Source organism: Ranitomeya imitator, chromosome 5, assembly GCF_032444005.1.
Source record: "Ranitomeya imitator isolate aRanImi1 chromosome 5, aRanImi1.pri, whole genome shotgun sequence".
Lineage (NCBI taxonomy): Eukaryota > Metazoa > Chordata > Amphibia > Anura > Dendrobatidae > Ranitomeya > Ranitomeya imitator.
Window position 1 is genome coordinate 692,062,944 of NC_091286.1, and position 18,346 is coordinate 692,081,289.

Genomic DNA, 18,346 nt, shown 5'->3' on the forward strand with positions numbered 1-18,346 from the left:
CCGGATACGGCACCTTCCGGCTCCCATAGGCTTCCATTCTAGCAAACAGCCGGAAACGCCAGAGACAAAAAAACGTTGCTATGGATGTTTTTTACAGAAACCGGAAACGCCAGATTTGCCGACTCCGGTGAAAACCGGCCGAAACGCAATGTCATCCTGCGCAATCCGGGACTAATACAAGTCTATGGGACAAAAAACAGATCCGGCGGCATCATTCGCTGGATCCGTTTTTTTGAAATGTAGCCGGTTTGAGCCTGACAGCGAAAACCTGATGTGTGAAAGTAACCTTAGCAGATTGCAGTTAATACAACATTTGACTACCATCAAAGATGAAGACAGAGGCATAATTCATATGCGCCGGTAGTTATTATTGAATCATAATAGTCTTATATACCATACATGTGCCATTTTGGTGGACTAATGCAATATTGTGCTGCAATCGGACATTGATACATAATACATAATAATTTTGATCAGTGCTTAATTTTTTTTTTTCTCTCGGTAGTAGACCTGAAAGAAAAAATATAAAAATCTTTAGTTGTTTTTGAATATGATTTTGTTACAAAGTTCACCTAGAGATAAGCGCTGTCTCCTGCATCTGGTGAGGATTTTTCATATCTACTCTACAGCAAACGCTGCTGCAGAGAAGATATGAATGGCGGCTTCAGCACCACGTGGGAGGGACAGCGCTTACTGTAGCGCTGTCTCCTGCACGGCACACGGACTGCACACGGACAACGTCCGTGTGCCGTACGTGTTTTACATGAACCCATTGACTTTAATGGGTCCGTGTAATCCGTGCACTCCCACGAACACTGACATGTCTCCGTGTTTTGCACACCGACACACGGTCTGTGAAAACACGTTGACATGTGCAGAGACACATTGATTTCAATGTGTCTACATGAGTCAGTGTCTCCGGTACGTGAGGAAACTGTCACCTCACGTACCGGAGCCACTGACGTGTGAAACCAGCCTAACAACTGAGTACTGCAGTGTATTATCTCCCTTTTCAGTGCTGAACTGACAGAAAGACAACTAGGTTCCAACCCAACATCGTCAATTCCAGTTCATTGAGCTGATTAGCGTGGGTCCATATGCGTTCTCCTCCTGGAGCTAGTTCTGGTTTCTTCACCTCTCCTTTGGAATAAGACATTAATGACATTCTGCAGAATTTTGGACATCTGACTCCGGAGTTTGGCTGTTCTGTAGATCAGGTAGGAGGAATGTAGAGCGGGTAGAAAATCCAAAACAAAATAAACCCATGGAAGGTGAACACAGTAAAAATCATAATAAAAAACACAAACAAGATAACCAGTAAAAAATGTAGTGGTATATGTGAAAGTGATAAATACTAATTTCATCGCTGAGTAATACGTCTCCAAGTTGATGGATAAATTACTGCTCATCTTCATCTTTACTGTGTGACGATACAATGAGGTGAAGAGGAGAACGGAGGAGATAAAGTAGAATACTACTGGGATGGAGGTTCCTATAGTAAAAGTTATTACAGAATTAAAACGAATGCAAACAATAGCTTCAGTTTTCATGGTTATATTGTATGTTTCATCATTGGAAACCTTAGAATGTGCCCCCCACACGGTTGTCACACAACTGACAACAGCGAGATTTCCAGAGGCTACGATGAAATGACCAGTCCTGGGTAATATCACCCTCCTCAGATACAGGAACAGTCTGGTGCGGAGGTTGGAGATCTTCAGACAATATACGATGGAGAGCAGAGTTATTAGCCAGATATTGGAATAAAAAAAGAAATCATAAACCCACAATGTAATCTCCAGAGATACATTTGAGTGCTGGAAGAATGTGTCCACAAAGACAAATATAGTGTTAGCACATTCGGCGCACAACCTTGAAACTCCAAGAGAAGTTACAATGTGGTCAACAGACGTCACTGATCGTCCTTTCCACCAGTCATTGACATTGTTGACTATGATAAATAAATGTATTACTAGTCCGAAAAAGAAAGCAATCAGTCTTGGGGCCAGAGTGCCGAGAGTTTGGAAGTTAATTTTGCTTTCTGAAGAATCAGCCATGTCTCCTGCGCTATGAGGATCCTGATAACACAGAAAGGCTTTATCAAAGCTTTAATGACAAACTTTTTCCACTTATTCAAATGAATAAATCGTACTACAAAGAAAATGCAAACTACATCACATAGACTCCGAGCCGGACTAGGTCTAAAAAAGTATAACGGATCACATAACATAGAAAGCTCAATTTACATCTATCAAAATGGAAAGTAGATGTCATCAAGATATATTCACCTGCACATTGGCCTCAGCCCCTAACAGCATGTAATGAAGAAGAACAGAAACGAGCAAGAATGGGAGGCATTATACAAGAAAGGGGCCCAGAATAGGGGGAATTATTACTGGAAGGGGCCAGGATGGGAACATTATTACTGTAAGGGGCCCAAAATGAGGGACTATATTCTTGTAATGGGCCTAGTGCGTTATATCAAGCAGGGAAACAGGATGGGGACACTTTTTTTTTCTTGAAGTTCATCAACATTCATAGTTATTAAGGTTGAAGGAAGACTATAAGTCCATCTAGTTCACCCCATAGCCTAACCTAACATGCCCTAACATGTTGATCCAGAGGAAGGCAAAAAAAACCATGTGGCAAAGAGTAAGCTCCACTTTGGGGAAAAAATTTCCTTCCCGACTCCACATAGGGCAATCAGACTAGTTCCCTGTCATGATCCCAATGGCAGGGGATCACAAAAGGACAAGCACAAAAACAAAACAAGCTCTAGGGTGATGGAACCTGAGCTGACCGCGACCCTGAACCTAAACACACAACTAGCAGTAGCCGGGGAACGTGCCTACGATGATTCCTAGACGTCTCGCGCCAGCCGAAGGACTAACTTCCCCTGTCAGAAGAAACACGGACCTCACTTGCCTCCAGAGAAACACCCCACAGAAATAGCAGCCCCCCCACATGTAATAACGGTGAAATGAGAGGAAAGCACATACGTAGTTATGAAAACAGAATCAGCAAAAATGAGGCCCGCTAAAGCTAGATAGCAGAGGATACAAAAGTGAACTGCGCGGTCAGCGAAAAACCCTTCAAAAAACCATCCTGAAATTACTTGAACTCATGTGCCAACTCATGGAACATGAGGAGTAATTTCAGCCCACTAGAGCAACCAGCAGCAAAGAATCACATATCTGCAAGCTGGACTAAGACAAAAAATAAGCAAAACGAGGAACAGGAAAATCAAAACTTAGCATGTCCTGAAGATTACAGAAGCAGGAAGCAGAGGTAAAAAGACACACTGATTACATTGATAGCCGGCGAGGAAATGACAAGAAAGCCAGGTTAAATAGGAAACTCCCATATCCTGATGGAACAGGTGGACACCAGAGACCGCAGAGAACACAAGTCACCCAGTACCATCAGTAACCACCAGAGGGAGCCCAAAAACAGAACCCACAACAGTACCCCCCCCTTGAGGAGGGGTCACCGAACCCTCACGAGAACCACCAGGGCGACCAGGATGAGCCCTATGAAATGCACGGACCAAATCGGCAGCATGAACATCAGAGGCAACCACCCAAGAATTATCCTCCTGACCATAACCCTTCCACTTGACCAAATACTGAAGTTTCCGTCTGGAAACACGAGAATCCAAGATCTTCTCCACAACATACTCCAATTCACCCTCCACCAGCACCAGAGCAGGAGGCTCAAGCGAAGGAACAACAGGTACCTCATACTTCCGCAACAACGACCGATGGAACACATTATGAATAGCAAACGATGCCAGGAGATCCAAACGAAACGACACAGGGTTAAGAATTTCCAAGATCCTATAGGGACCGATGAACCGAGGCTTGAACTTAGGAGAAGAGACCTTCATAGGAACAAAACGAGAAGACAACCACACCAAGTCCCCAACAAGAAGTCGAGGACCCACGCGGCGACGGCGATTAGCAAACTGCTGAGCCCTCTCCTGGGACAACTTCAAATTGTCCACTACATGACTCCAAATCTGATGCAACCTATCCACCACCATGTCCACTCCAGGACAATCAGAAGGCTCCACCTGACCAGAGGAAAAACGAGGATGAATCCCCGAATTACAAAAGAAAGGAGAAACCAAGGTAGCAGAACTAGCCCGATTATTAAGGGCAAACTCGGCAAGCGGCAAAATGGTAACCCAGTCATCTTGATCAGCAGAAACAAAACACCTTAAGTAAGTTTCTAAGGTCTGATTAGTTCGTTCCGTCTGGCCATTCGTCTGGGGATGGAATGCAGACGAAAAGGACAAATCAATGCCCATCTTAGCACAGAACGTCCGCCAAAATCTAGGCACAAACTGGGATCCCCTGTCAGAAACGATGTTCTCCGGAATCCCATGCAAACGAACCACGTTCTGAAAAAACAGAGGGACCAACTCAGAGGAGGAAGGTAACTTAGGCAAGGGTACAAGATGAACCATCTTAGAAAAGCGGTCACACACAACCCAGATGACGGACATTTTTTGAGAGACAGGGAGATCCGAAATAAAGTCCATGGAAATGTGCGTCCAAGGCCTCTTCGGGATAGGCAAAGGTGACAACAATGCACTGGCCCGAGAACAGCAAGGCTTAGCCCGAGCGCAAACTCCACAAGACTGCACGAAAGAATGCACATCCCTCGACAAGGAAGGCCACCAAAAAGACCTGGCCACCAAGTCTCTAGTACCAAATATTCCAAGATGACCTGCCAACGCAGAAGAATAGACCTCGAAGATGACTCTACTGGTCCAATTATCCAGAACAAACAGTCTTTCAGGCGGACAACGATCAGGTTTATCCGCCTGAAACTCCTGCAAAACACGTCGCAAGTCTGGGGAGACAGCCGACAAAATCACCCCATCCCTAAGGATACCAGTGGGCTCAGAATTTCCAGGGGAGTCAGGCACAAAACTCCTAGAAAGAGCATCCGCCTTCACATTCTTTGAACCTGGCAGGTATGAAACCACAAAATTGAAACGGGAGAAAAACAGTGACCAACGAGCCTATCTAGGATTCAGACGCTTGGCAGACTCAAGGTACATCAGATTTTTGTGATCAGTCAAGACCACCACACGATGTCTAGCACCCTCAAGCCAATGACGCCACTCCTCAAATGCCCACTTCATGGCCAAAAGCTCCCGATTACCAACATCATAATTCCGTTCAGCGGCCGAAAATTTTCTAGAAAAGAACGCACATGGCTTCATCACTGAGCCATCGGAGCTTCTCTGTGACAAAACCGCCCCCGCTCCGATCTCGGAAGCATCAACCTCAACCTGAAAAGGAAGCGACGTATCTGGCTGACGCAACACAGGAGCAGAAGAAAACCGGCGCTTAAGTTCCTGAAAGGCCTCCACAGCCGCAGGAGACCAATCAGCAACATCAGCCTCCTTCTTAGTCAAATCCGTCAAAGGCTTAACAACACTAGAAAAATTAGTTATGAAGCGACGATAAAAATTAGCAAAGTCCAAGAACTTCTGTAGACTCTTAAGAGATGTAGGCTGCGTCCAGTCACAAATAGCCTGAACCTTGACGGGATCCATCTCAATAGTAGAAGGGGAAAAAATATACCCCAAAAAAGAAATCCTCTGGACTCCAAAGAGACACTTAGAACCTTTTACAAACAAAGAATTGGCCCGCAGGACCTGAAACACCTTCCTGACCTGCTGAACATGAGACTCCCAGTCATCAGAAAAAACCAAAACATCATCCAAATACACGATCATAAATTTATCCAGATATTCACGGAAAATATCGTGCATAAAAGACTGGAAGACAGAAGGAGCATTAGAAAGTCCAAAAGGCATCACCAAATACTCGAAATGGCCCTCAGGCGTATTAAATGCGGTTTTCCACTCATCACCCTGCCTTATCCGCACAAGATTATACGCACCCCGAAGATCAATCTTAGTGAACCATTTAGCCCCCTTAATGCGAGCGAACAAATCAGTCAACAATGGCAAAGGATACTGATATTTGACTGTAATCTTATTCAAAAGACGATAATCTATACAAGGCCTCAAGGAACCATCTTTTTTGGCCACGAAAAAAAAACCTGCTCCCAAAGGGGAAGAAGATGGACGGATATGTCCTTTTTCCAAGGACTCCTTAACATAACTCCACATAGCAGTATGCTCTGGCACTGACAGATTGAACAAACGACCTTTAGGAAATTTACTGCCAGGAATCAAATCTATAGCACAATCGCAATCCCTGTGAGGAGGAAGCGAACTGAGCTTAGGCTCCTCGAAAACCTCCCGATAATCAGACAAAAATACCGGAACCTCAGAAGGAGTAGATGAAGCGATAGAAATCGGAGGTGCATCATCATGAACCCCCTGACATCCCCAGCTTAACACAGACATTGTTCTCCAGTCCAGGACTGGGTTATGAGTTTGTAACCATGGCAGACCAAGCACTAAAACATCATGTAAATTATACAGTACCAGGAAGCGAATCACCTCCTGATGAACGGGAGTCATACACATGGTCACTTGTGTCCAGTACTGAGGTTTATTCATAGCCAAAGGTGTAGAGTCAATTCCTTTCAAAGGAATAGGGACTTCCAGAGGCTCCAGACTAAACCCACAGCGATTGGCAAATGACCAATCCATAAGACTCAGGGCAGCGCCTGAATCCACATAGGCATCGACGGAAATGGACGATAATGAACAAATCAGAGTCACAGACAGAATGAACTTAGACTGTAAAGTACCAATGGCAACAGACTTATCAACCTTTTTTGTGCGTTTAGAGCATGCTGATATAACATGAGCTGAATCACCACAATAAAAACACAATCCATTTTTCCGCCTATAATTTTGCCGTTCACTTCTGGACTGAATTCTATCACATTGCATTATCTCAGGTGCCTGTTCAGAAGACACCGCCAAATGGTGCACAGGTTTGCGCTCCCGTAAACGCCGATCAATCTGAATAGCCATAGTCATAGACTCATTCAGACCTGTAGGCGCAGGGAACCCCACCATAACATCTTTAATGGCCTCAGAAAGGCCATCTCTGAATTTTGCAGCCAGAGCGCACTCATTCCACTGAGTAAGCACCGACCATTTCCGAAATTTCTGACAATATATTTCTGCTTCCTCTTGCCCCTGAGAGAGAGCCAATAAAGCTTTTTCAGCCTGAATCTCTAGGTTAGGTTCCTCATAGAGCAAACCCAATGCCAGAAAAAATGCATCCACATTGAGCAACGCAGGATCCCCTGGTGCCAATGCAAATGCCCAATTCTGAGGGTCACCCCGCAGGAAAGATATAACAATCTTGACCTGCTGAGCAGGGTCTCCAGAGGAGCGAGATTTCAAGGAAAGAAACAACTTGCAATTGTTCCTAAAATTCAGAAAACTAGATCTATCTCCAGAAAAAAACTCTGGGATAGGAATTCTAGGTTCAGACATAGGCGTATGTACAACAAAATCTTGTATATTTTGAAGCTTAGCAGCAGGATTATTCAGGCTGGAAGCCAAACTCTGGACGTCCATGATAAACAGCTGAAGTCAGAGCCATTCAAGGATTAAGAGGAGGAAAGAAGCAGCCAGGCAGCAATTAAGGCTAGGGAGCAAACACTGAGGAGGAGAAAAAAAAAAAAAAAAAAAAAACTTCCTCAGACTACTTTTCCTCCTACTTCAGCCAATACGATTACCAATTTTTTTTTGGGCCGGCTATACTGTCATGAACCCAATGGCAGGGGATCACAAAAGGACAAGCACAAAAACAAAACAAGCTCTAGGGTGATGGAACCTGAGCTGACCGCGACCCTGAACCTAAACACACAACTAGCAGTAGCCGGGGAATGTGCCTACGATGATTCCTAGACGTCTCGCGCCAGCCGAAGGACTAACTTCCCCTGTCAGAAGAAACACGGACCTCACTTGCCTCCAGAGAAACACCCCACAGAAATAGCAGCCCCCCACATGTAATAACGGTGAAATGAGAGGAAAGCACATACGTAGTTATGAAAACAGAATCAGCAAAAATGAGGCCCGCTAAAGCTAGATAGCAGAGGATACAAAAGTGAACTGTGCGGTCAGCGAAAAACCCTTCAAAAAACCATCCTGAAATTACTTGAACTCATGTGCCAACTCATGGAACATGAGGAGTAATTTCAGCCCACTAGAGCAACCAGCAGCAAAGAATCACATATCTGCAAGCTGGACTAAGACAAAAATTAAGCAAAACGAAGAACAGGAAAATCAAAACTTAGCTTGTCCTGAAGATTACAGAAGCAGGAAGCAGAGGTAAAAAGACACACTGATTACATTGATAGCCGGCGAGGAAATGACAAGGAAGCCAGGTTAAATAGGAAACTCCCATATCCTGATGGAACAGGTGGACACCAGAGACCGCAGAGAACACAAGTCACCCAGTACCATCAGTAACCACCAGAGGGAGCCCAAAAACAGAACCCACAACAGTTCCCTGGATCAACGCCCTATCAAGGAATCTAGTATATATACCCTGTAACATTATACTTTTCCAGAAATGTATCCAGTCCCCTCTTAAATTTAAGTAATGAATCGCTCATTACAACATCATACGGCAGAGAGTTCCATAGTCTCACTGCTCTTACAGTAAGGAATCCGCATTTGTTATTATGCTTAAACCTTTTTTCCTCCAGACGTAGAGGATGCCCCCTTGTCCCTGTCTCAGGTCTATGATTAAAAAGATCATCAGAAAGGTCTTTGTATTGTCCCCTCATATATTTATACATTAACATAAGATCACCCCTTAGTCTTCGTTTTTCCAAACTAAATAGCCCCAAGTGTAATAACCTATCTTGGTATTGCAGACCCCCCAGTCCTCTAATAACCTTGGTCGCTCTTCTCTGCACCCGCTCCAGTTCAGCTATATCTTTCTTATACACCAGAGACCAGAACTGTGCACAGTATTCTAAGTGTGGTCGAACTAGTGACTTGTATAGAGGTAAAATTATGTTCTCCTCATGAGCATCTATGCCTCTTTTAATGCATGCCATTATTTTATTTGCCTTTGTAGCAGCTGCCTGACACTGGCCACTGAATATGAGTTTGTCATCCACCTATACACCCAGGTCTTTTTCATTGACGGTTTTGCCCAGAAATTTAGAATTAAGCACATAGTTATACATCTTATTACTTCTACCCAAGTGCATGACCTTACATTTATCCCCATTAAAGCTCATTTGCCATTTATCAGCCCAAGCTTCTAGCTTACATAAATCATCCTGTAACATAAAATTGTCCTCCTCTGTATTGATTACCCTGCAGAGTTTAGTATCATCTGCAAATATTGAAATTCTACTCTGAATGCCCCCTACAAGGTCATTAATAAATATGTTAAAAAGAAGAGGGCCCAAAACTTACCCCTGTGGTACCCCACTGCTAACCGCGACCCAGTCCGAGTGTGCTCCATTAATAACCACCCTTTGTTTCCTATCCCTGAGCCAGCTTTCAACCCACTTACACATATTTTCCCCTATCCCCATTATTCTCAATTTATGTATCAACCTTTTGTGTGGCACCATATCAAAAGCTTTTGAAAAGTCCATATACATTATGCCCACTGGGTTCCCTTGGTCCAGTCCGGAACTTACCTCTTCATAGAAGCTGATCAGATTAGTCTGACATGAACGGTCCCTAGTAAACCCATGCTGATACTGGGTCATGAGGTTATTCCTCTTCAGATACTCCAGTATAGCGTCCCTTAGAATGCCCTCCAGGATTTTACCCACAGTAGAGGTTAAGCTTACTGGCCTGTAATTTCCTAGTTCAGTTTTTGTCCCCTTTTTGAATATTGGCACCACACTTGCTATACGCCAGTCCTGTGGTACAGTGTTGTGAATTCCGCTCTTGGGCTCCCTCCGGTGGTTGTAAGTGGCACTTTTGTGAGTTCTGCTCTTGGGCTCCCTCCGGTGGTTTTAAGTGGAATGGCTGCTCCTTGGATTTAGCAGTCTGCAGCTGCTTCCACTGATTGTCTTTCTGCTCGGCTTTTATGCCTGGCTCTTCCCTTCAGCCAGTGCCACTTGTCAATGGTTCCTGGTTGGATTCACATCTCTGCTTGGATTTTCCTGATATCCTGACCAGTTCAGCAAAGATAAGTCCTTGCTTTGCTCTTTTCTGTCCACATGTAGTGGACTTAATTGTACTGTACATTCTATGTTTTTGTCCAGCTTGTCAGTATGGATTTATTCAGTTAAGCTGGAAGCTCTGGGAAGCAGATTTACCCTCCACACCTTTAGTTAGGTGTGGAGATTTTTGTAAACTCTGTGTGGATTTTTCTAGTTTTTAATACTGACCGCACAGTATTCTGTCCTGTCCTATCTATCTAGCTAGACTGGCCTCCTTTGCTACATCCTGGTTTCATTCTACGTATGTCTTTTCCCTCTCCACTCACAGTTATTACTTGTGGGGGGCTATCTATTTTTTGGGGATTTTCTCTGAGGCAAGATAGCTTTCCTGTTTCTATCTTTAGGGGTAGTTAGTTCTCAGGCTGTGACGAGGTGTCTAGGGAGTGACAGGAACATCCCATGGCTACTTCTAGTGTTGTGTTGAGCTTAGGAACTGCGGTCAGTACAGGTACCACCTCCTTCAGAACTCGTCCCATGTTGCTCCTAAATCACCAGTTCATAACAGTACAGACCCTGTTATTATGGAGTCTTTAAAGATTAAAAATAATGGTCTATCAATGACTGTACTTAATTCCTGCAGTACTCGGGGGTGTATCCCATCCGGGCCTGGAGATTTGTCAATTTTAGTGATTTATAGACGCCGACGTACTTCCTGCTGGGTTAAGCAGGTGACATTTAATGGGGAATTTTTATCACTATTCATTTTGTCCGCCATGGGATTTTCTTGTGTTAATACTGATGAAAAAAAGTCATTTAGCATATTGGATTTTTCCTCATCCTCATCCACCATTTCACCCAGACTATTTTTAAAGTGGTCAACACTATCATTTTTTAGTTTCTTACTATTTATGTAGTTAAAGAATATTTTGGGATTATTTTTACTCTCTCTGGCAATGAGTCTCTCTGTCTCAATCTTTGCTGCCTTGATTTGCTTTTTACAGAATTTATGTAATTTTCTGTATTTATTTAATGCCTCATCACTAGTGTTGAGCATACCGATACTGCAAGTATCAGGTATCGGCCGATATATTCACGGTATCGGAATTCCGATACCGAGTTCCGATGTTTTTGTAATATCGGGAATCAGTATCGGGATTAAGATTCAGGTGTAAAATAAAGAATAAAAATAAAAAAATATTGATATACTTACTCTCGGACGCGCCCTGGTTGTCACCGCTGCAACCGCCATGCTTCCGTTCCTAAGAATGAGCGCGTTAAGGACCTTCGATGACGTCGCGGCTTGTGATTGGTCGCTGAGCGACCGCTCAGTGACCAATCACAAGCCGCGATGTCATCGAAGGTCCTTAAGCGCTCATTCTTAGGAACGGAAGCATGGCGGTTGCAGCGGTGACAACCAGGGCGCGTCCGAGGGTAAGTATATCAATATTTTTTATTTTTATTCTTTATTTTACACAAGAATATGGATCCCAGGGCCTGAAGGAGAGTTTCCTCTCCTTCATACCCTGGGAACCATAGAGGATACCTTCCGATATTTGTGTCCCATTGACTTGTATTGGTATCGGATATCGGAATCCGCGATATCCAATATTTTTCGGATATCGGCAGATACCATCCGATACAGATAATTTCAAATATCGGACGGTATCGCTCAACACTACTCATCACTACCTACTTCCTTTAATTCTCTAAATGCTTTCTTTTTGTCACTTATTGCGCCCCTTACAGCTCTATTTAGCCATATTGGTTTCCTCCTATTTCTAATATGTTTATTCCCATATGGTATATACTGTGCACAGGTCCTATCCAGGATGCTAATAAACGTCTCCCATTTTCTTTGTGTATTTTTATGTCTCAGGATATCGTCCCAGTTAATTGCACCAAGATCCTCTCTCATCCGTGGGAAATTTGCCCTCCTGAAGTTTAGTGTCCGTGTAACCCCTCTACTACACATCTTATTAAAGGATACATGAAAACTTATTATTTTGTGATCACTATTTCCCCAGTGACCCCCAACCCTTATATTTGCTATGCGGTCTGGCCTGTTGGTTAATATTAGGTCTAGCAGTGCCCCCCTTCTTGTTGGTGCTGAACCAGTTGTCAGAGGTAATTTTCTCTCATAGTTGTCAAAAACTGATTACCTTTGCTGGAACTGCAGGTTTCTGTTCCCCAATCTATTTCAGGGTAGTTGAAGTCCTCCATAATAATGACTTCCCCTTGAGTTGCAGCTTCATCTATTTGCTTTACGAGGATATTCTCCATTGCTTCCATTATTTTTAGAGATTTATAACAAACCCCTCAGTAATTTATTATTTTTCCCCCTCCCCTTATCTCCACCCACAGGGACTCTACATTTTCATTAGATTCACCTATATTATCACGCAGGATGGGTTATAAGGACGATTTTACATATGGACACACCCCTCCCCCTCGCCTATCCATTTAGTCATTTCTGAACAGACTATAACCCTGCAAGTTAACAGCCCAGTCATGGCTCTCATCCAGCCATGTTTCAGATATCCCCACCATGTCATAATTATGCTCCAATAACATTAGTTCTAATTCATCCATTTTGTTGGCGAGGCTTCTTGCATTAGTATACATGCACTTGATGTTCCTCTCTGTACCTCTATTTATTAAATTATTAACTGTTCTAACCCCACCCCCCATGCCACCGCCACCCCCAACTTCCTTATTTGTGCCCAGGTCTCCATCTGCACTATCTTCCCCTCCTATAAAATGAATACCCTCCCCCCGAATCCCTAGTTTAAACACTCCTCCAACCTTCTAGCCATTTTCTCCCCCAACACAGCTGCACCCTCCCCATTGAGCTGCAGCCCGTCCCTAGCATAGAGCCTGTAGCCAACTGAGAAGTCGGCCCAGTTCTGCAGGAACCCAAACCGCTCCTTCCTACACCAATTCTTGAGCCACTTATTAACCTCCCTAATCAAGATAATGCCAAGAGTGTGCAAAGCAGTCATCAAAGCAAAAGGTGGCTACTTTGGAGAACCTAGAATATAAGACATAATTTCAGTTGTTTCACACTTTCATAGTTTTGATGCCTTCACTGTGAATGTACAATTTTCATAGTCATGAAAAGACAGAAAAATCTTTAAATGAGAAGGTGTGTCCAAACTTTTTGTCTTTACTGTATATATGCCCCCCATCCTGATATATATGTTCCCATCCAGGTATACTTGGTTGGCTCCTGATCCAGGTGTATATGACCCCCCTTTCGGGTATACATGTCCCCCCATCCTCATCCTGGTAAACTTGATCACAATCCCCACTCTGATATACATGGTCCCTATCACATCCTGTTAATCATGGCCATCATCCCCATCATAGTAGACATGGCCATCATCCCCATCCTTGTATATATGACCTCCCATCCTTGTATACATAGTCCCCATATCCATCCTGCTGTATATTTCCACCATCCCCATCTTGCTATATATGGCCCTATCCACTCTCTTGGTTTACATGGCCCCTTCATCCCCATCCTGATATACACGCCCCCCCCCAGCATCCTGTTATACATGGCCACCATCCCAATCCTGGTATACATGGCCAACATCCATAATCCTGATTTAAATGGCTATCATCCCCATCCTGGTGTGCATGATTCCCCCTTCCCGGGATATATGGCACCCATACCCTCCATGCGATACATGGTCATCATCCCCATCCTGGTATCCATAGCCCCCATCATGATGCTTTCGCACAGCAGCATCCTGTTCTAATGCCAGCAGCTGATCTCTGAGTGTAACAGTGAATGATGTCACGGCCTTACACCCTCCCACGCTGAGGTAAGCAGCTGGAATATTCACTCCTCTCCATATCTGAGATTCTCTTTAATAGCAGGCACAATGTTAGCAGCAGCTTCCTGCTTCCTGCAGCTGCTGGGGATCATATGTGCCCGCTATTAAAGAGAATGAATACTCCCTGCTCTCCACCAGTGATGGGCGAGCACTAAAATGCTCGGGTGCTCGTTGCTCGGGTCCGGCAGATTGGAATTCTCGGGTACTCGGCCAGATCAACGAGCCCAATGTAAGTCTATGGGAGACCCGAGTATTCTTACCGCGATCCCCCCAAGGGTCCTTTTAAGGTCTAAAAACGTCTGAAAATGATGGAAACTCTGCTCAAATGACACAGGGACATCATGGGGATCGCCCCTGGAAGCATTCCAGACTCCTAGGTCACAGCTGTAAGCAATGTTGTAGAGTTTCAGGCCATTTTATACAGGTGCACCAAAAAAGATACAAAAACGAAATAAAAATGGATATTGCTGGGAAATATGTTAACCCCTTCATGACCCAGGCTGTTTTGACCTTAATGACCTGGTAATAACTCAGGAACGCTTCAACGGATCCTAGCGGTTCTGAGATTGTTTTTTCGTGACATATTGGGCTTCATAGCAAATATAGGTAAACTGACTGAACAGCGATCTAGTCTGAACTGGTGCATAACCAAAAAAGACTTACATAGCAAATAGATCAATGGCTGCACTCAACTGTACTAAAGCAAGGGTACGTGCGATACATGAAATGTGAATAGCTTAATGGCTCGTGAAATCTATGAAAAACCACATGAGATGCTTAGCACAAAATTTGGCCAAAAAATGTGAGCCCATCCACCATCGTCAAGGTAATCTTAGATCGGATGGGTCCCTGACCTGTCTACTTAGTGTGAACACTTACCTCTGGCTAATAACATGGCAAAGCCTGTATTTATAGGAAGGTCGGAACCAACTGTATTAGGATGTAATTGAAAACACAGCATGGTGAAGGGTGGGGCGTTCAAGTCAGAAAAAATAGTACATAGTAAATATAGGTAAACTGACTGAACAGCGATCTAGGGCTTCATGTTAGGCCGGTTTCACACATCAGTTGCTCCGGTACGTGTACTGACAGTTTTCTCACGTACCGGAGACACTGACATACGTAGACCCATTCAAATGAATGGGTCTATGCACATGCCTGTGTGTTTTCATGGACTGTGTGTCCGTGTGCAAAACACGGAGACATGTCCGTTTTTCTCCAGCAGCATGGTCCGCAAAGCATCCCGCACACGTGCACACCAAGAACAGTGTGCACTCTCCTCCGTGTGCACGTACCGCCACAGGAGAAACAGCGCTACAGTTAAGCGCTGTCCCCTGCGTGTGGTGCTGAAGGCGGCATTCATCTCTTCTGTTCTGATCGGCTGAAAGCAGCGCTTGCAAGAGAGAAGGGATGAAAAATCAAGTTTTTTGTTAAAAATAAAGTTTGGGGTCACCTCCCACCACTCCCCACCCTCCGCGCGCCCGAACGCTAGCAGAGAAATACTCACCCAGCTCCCATGATGCCTCCTCTCAGCGCCGGCAGCTTGTCCTGTGTGAGCGGTCGTGTGGTACCGCTCATTACAGTGATGAATATGTGGCTCCACCCCTATGGGAGGGCGCGCGGGGGTGGGGAGTGGTGGAGGCGGGAGGTGACCCCAAACTTTATTTTTAACAAAAAAAAACTTGATTTTTCATCCCTTCTCTCCAGCGAGCGCTGCAGGGGAGAAGAGATGAATGCCGCCTTCAGCACCACATGCAGGGGACAGCGCTGTCTCTCCTGCACGGTCCGTGTCGTCCTCAGGCAGCACACGAGCAGCACACGGCTGCCGCAAATGTGCCAAACTGATGTGCCACGTGAGCGCACGGACACACGGACATGGATAACTCTGGTACCGGAATTATGTGGACGTGTGAGACTGGCCTTAGTGGTAAATTTAGGTTGATAATTTTTGCGTTTATTTGTGAAAAAAATGGAAATTTGGCTAAAATTTGGAAAATTTCACAATTTTTAAAATTTTTATTTTTATTCTGTTAAACCAGAGAGTTATGTGACAAAAAATAGTTAATAAATAACATTACTCACATATCTACTTTACATCAGCACAATTTTGGAAACAATTTTTCTTTTTTTGCTAGGAAGTTATAAGGGTGAAAATTTGACCAGCGATTTCTCATTATTACAACAAAATTTAAAAAAACATTTTTTTTAGGGACCACATCACATTTGAAGTCAGTTTGAGGGGTCTATATGGCTGAAAATACCAAAAGGTGACACCATTCTAAAAACTGCACCCCTCAAGGTGCTCAAAACCACATTCAAGAAGTTTATTAACCCTTCAGGTTCTTCACAGCAGCAGAAGCAACATGGAAGGAAAAAATTAACATTTAACTTTTTAGACACAAAAATGATATTTTAGCAACAATTTTTTTATTTTCCCAAAGATAAAAGGAGAAATTGGATGCCAAAAGTTATTGTACAATTTGTCCTGAGTACGCCAATACCCCATATGTGGGGGGGGAACCACGGTTCGGGTGCACGACAGGGTTCGGAAGGGAAGGAGCGCCATTTGACTTTTTCAATAAAAAATTGGCTCCGATCTTTAGCAGACACCATGTCGCTTTTGGAGATCCCCCGTGTGCCTAAAGATTGGAGTTTCCCCACAAGCGACCCCATTTTGGAAACTAGACCCCCCAAGGAGCTTATCTAGATCCATAGTGAGCACTTTGAACCCCAAAGTTCTTCACAAATTGGTCCGTAAAAATGAAAGAGTACTTTTTTTTCACAAAAAATTTCTTTTAGCCTCAATTTGTTTATTTCCACATGAGCAACAGGATAAAATGGATCCTAAAATGTATTGGGCAATTTCTCCTGACTACACCGATACCTCAGATGTGGGGGTAATCCACTTTTTGGGCACACGGCAGGGCTCGGAAGGGAAGGAGCGCCATTTGACTTTTTGAATGAAAAATGAGCTCCAATCGTTAGCAGACACCATGTCGTGTTTGCAGAGCCCCTGATGTGCCTAAACAGTAGAAACCCCCACCAAGTGACCCAATTTTGGAAACTAGACCCACCAAGGAACTTATCTAGATGTGTGGTGAGCACTTTGAACCCCCAAGTGCTTCACAGAAGTTTATAACGCAGAGCCATGAAAATAAAAAATCTTTTTGTTTTCCTCAAAATTGATTTTTTAGTCCGCAATTGTTTATTTTCACAAGGGTAACAGGAGAAATTGGACACCAAAAGTTGTTGTCCAGTTTATCCTGAGTATGCTGGTACCCCATATGTGGGGGTAAACTACTACATGGGTACACGTTGGGGCTCGGAAGGGAAGTAGTTTCGTTTTGAAATGCAGACTTTATTTGAATGGTCTGCGGGAGTCATGTTACGTTTGGAAAGCCCCTGATGTGCCTAAACAGTAGAAACCCCTCACAAGTCACCCCATTTTAGAAAATTGACTCCCCAAGGAACATCTAGATATGTGGTGAGCACTTTGAACCCCCAAGTGCTTCACAGAATTTTATAACATAGAGCCATGAAAATAAAAAAAATCATTTTTTCCCCCACAAATATACATTTTTAGCCCCCAATATTTTGTTTTCTCAAGGGTAACAGGAGAAATTAGACCCCCAAAGTTGTTCTGCAATTTTTCCTGAGTACACTTATGCCCCATATGTTTGGGTAAACCACTGTTTGGGGACACGTCGGGGCTCGGAAGGGGGAGGAAGCACCATTTGACTTTTTGAACTCAATATTGGCTGGAATCAATGGTGGCACCATGTCGCATTTCGGACCCCCTGATGTGCCTAAACAGTGGAAACCCCTCAATTCTAACTCCAACACTAACCCCAACACACCCCTAACCCTATTCCCAACCCTAACCATAACCCTAATCACAATCCTAACCCCAACACACCCCTAACCCTAATCTCAACCCTAACCCCAACACACCCCTAACACTAATCTTAACCCTAATTCCAACCCCAACTCTAATCCCAACCCTAACTCTAATTCCAACCCTAACCCTAAGGCTATGTGCCCACGTTGCGGATTTGTGTGCAGATTTTTCTGCACCATTTTTGAAAAATCCGCAGGTAAAACACACTGCATTTTACCCATGGATTTCCTGCGGCTTTACACCTGCGGATTCCTATTGATGAGCACGTGTAAAACGCTGCGGAATCCGCAAAGAATTGACATGCTGCGGAAAATACAACTCAGCATTTCCGCACCATGGGCACAACGGATTTGGTTTTCCATAGGTTTACATGGTACTGTACAATGCATGGAAAACTGCTGCGAATCCGCAGCGGCCATACCACACTGAGTGCACAGACCCTAATTCCAAACCTAACCCTAATTCTAACCCTAATTCTAACCCTAACCCTAATTGCAACCCTAACCCTAGTTCTAACCCT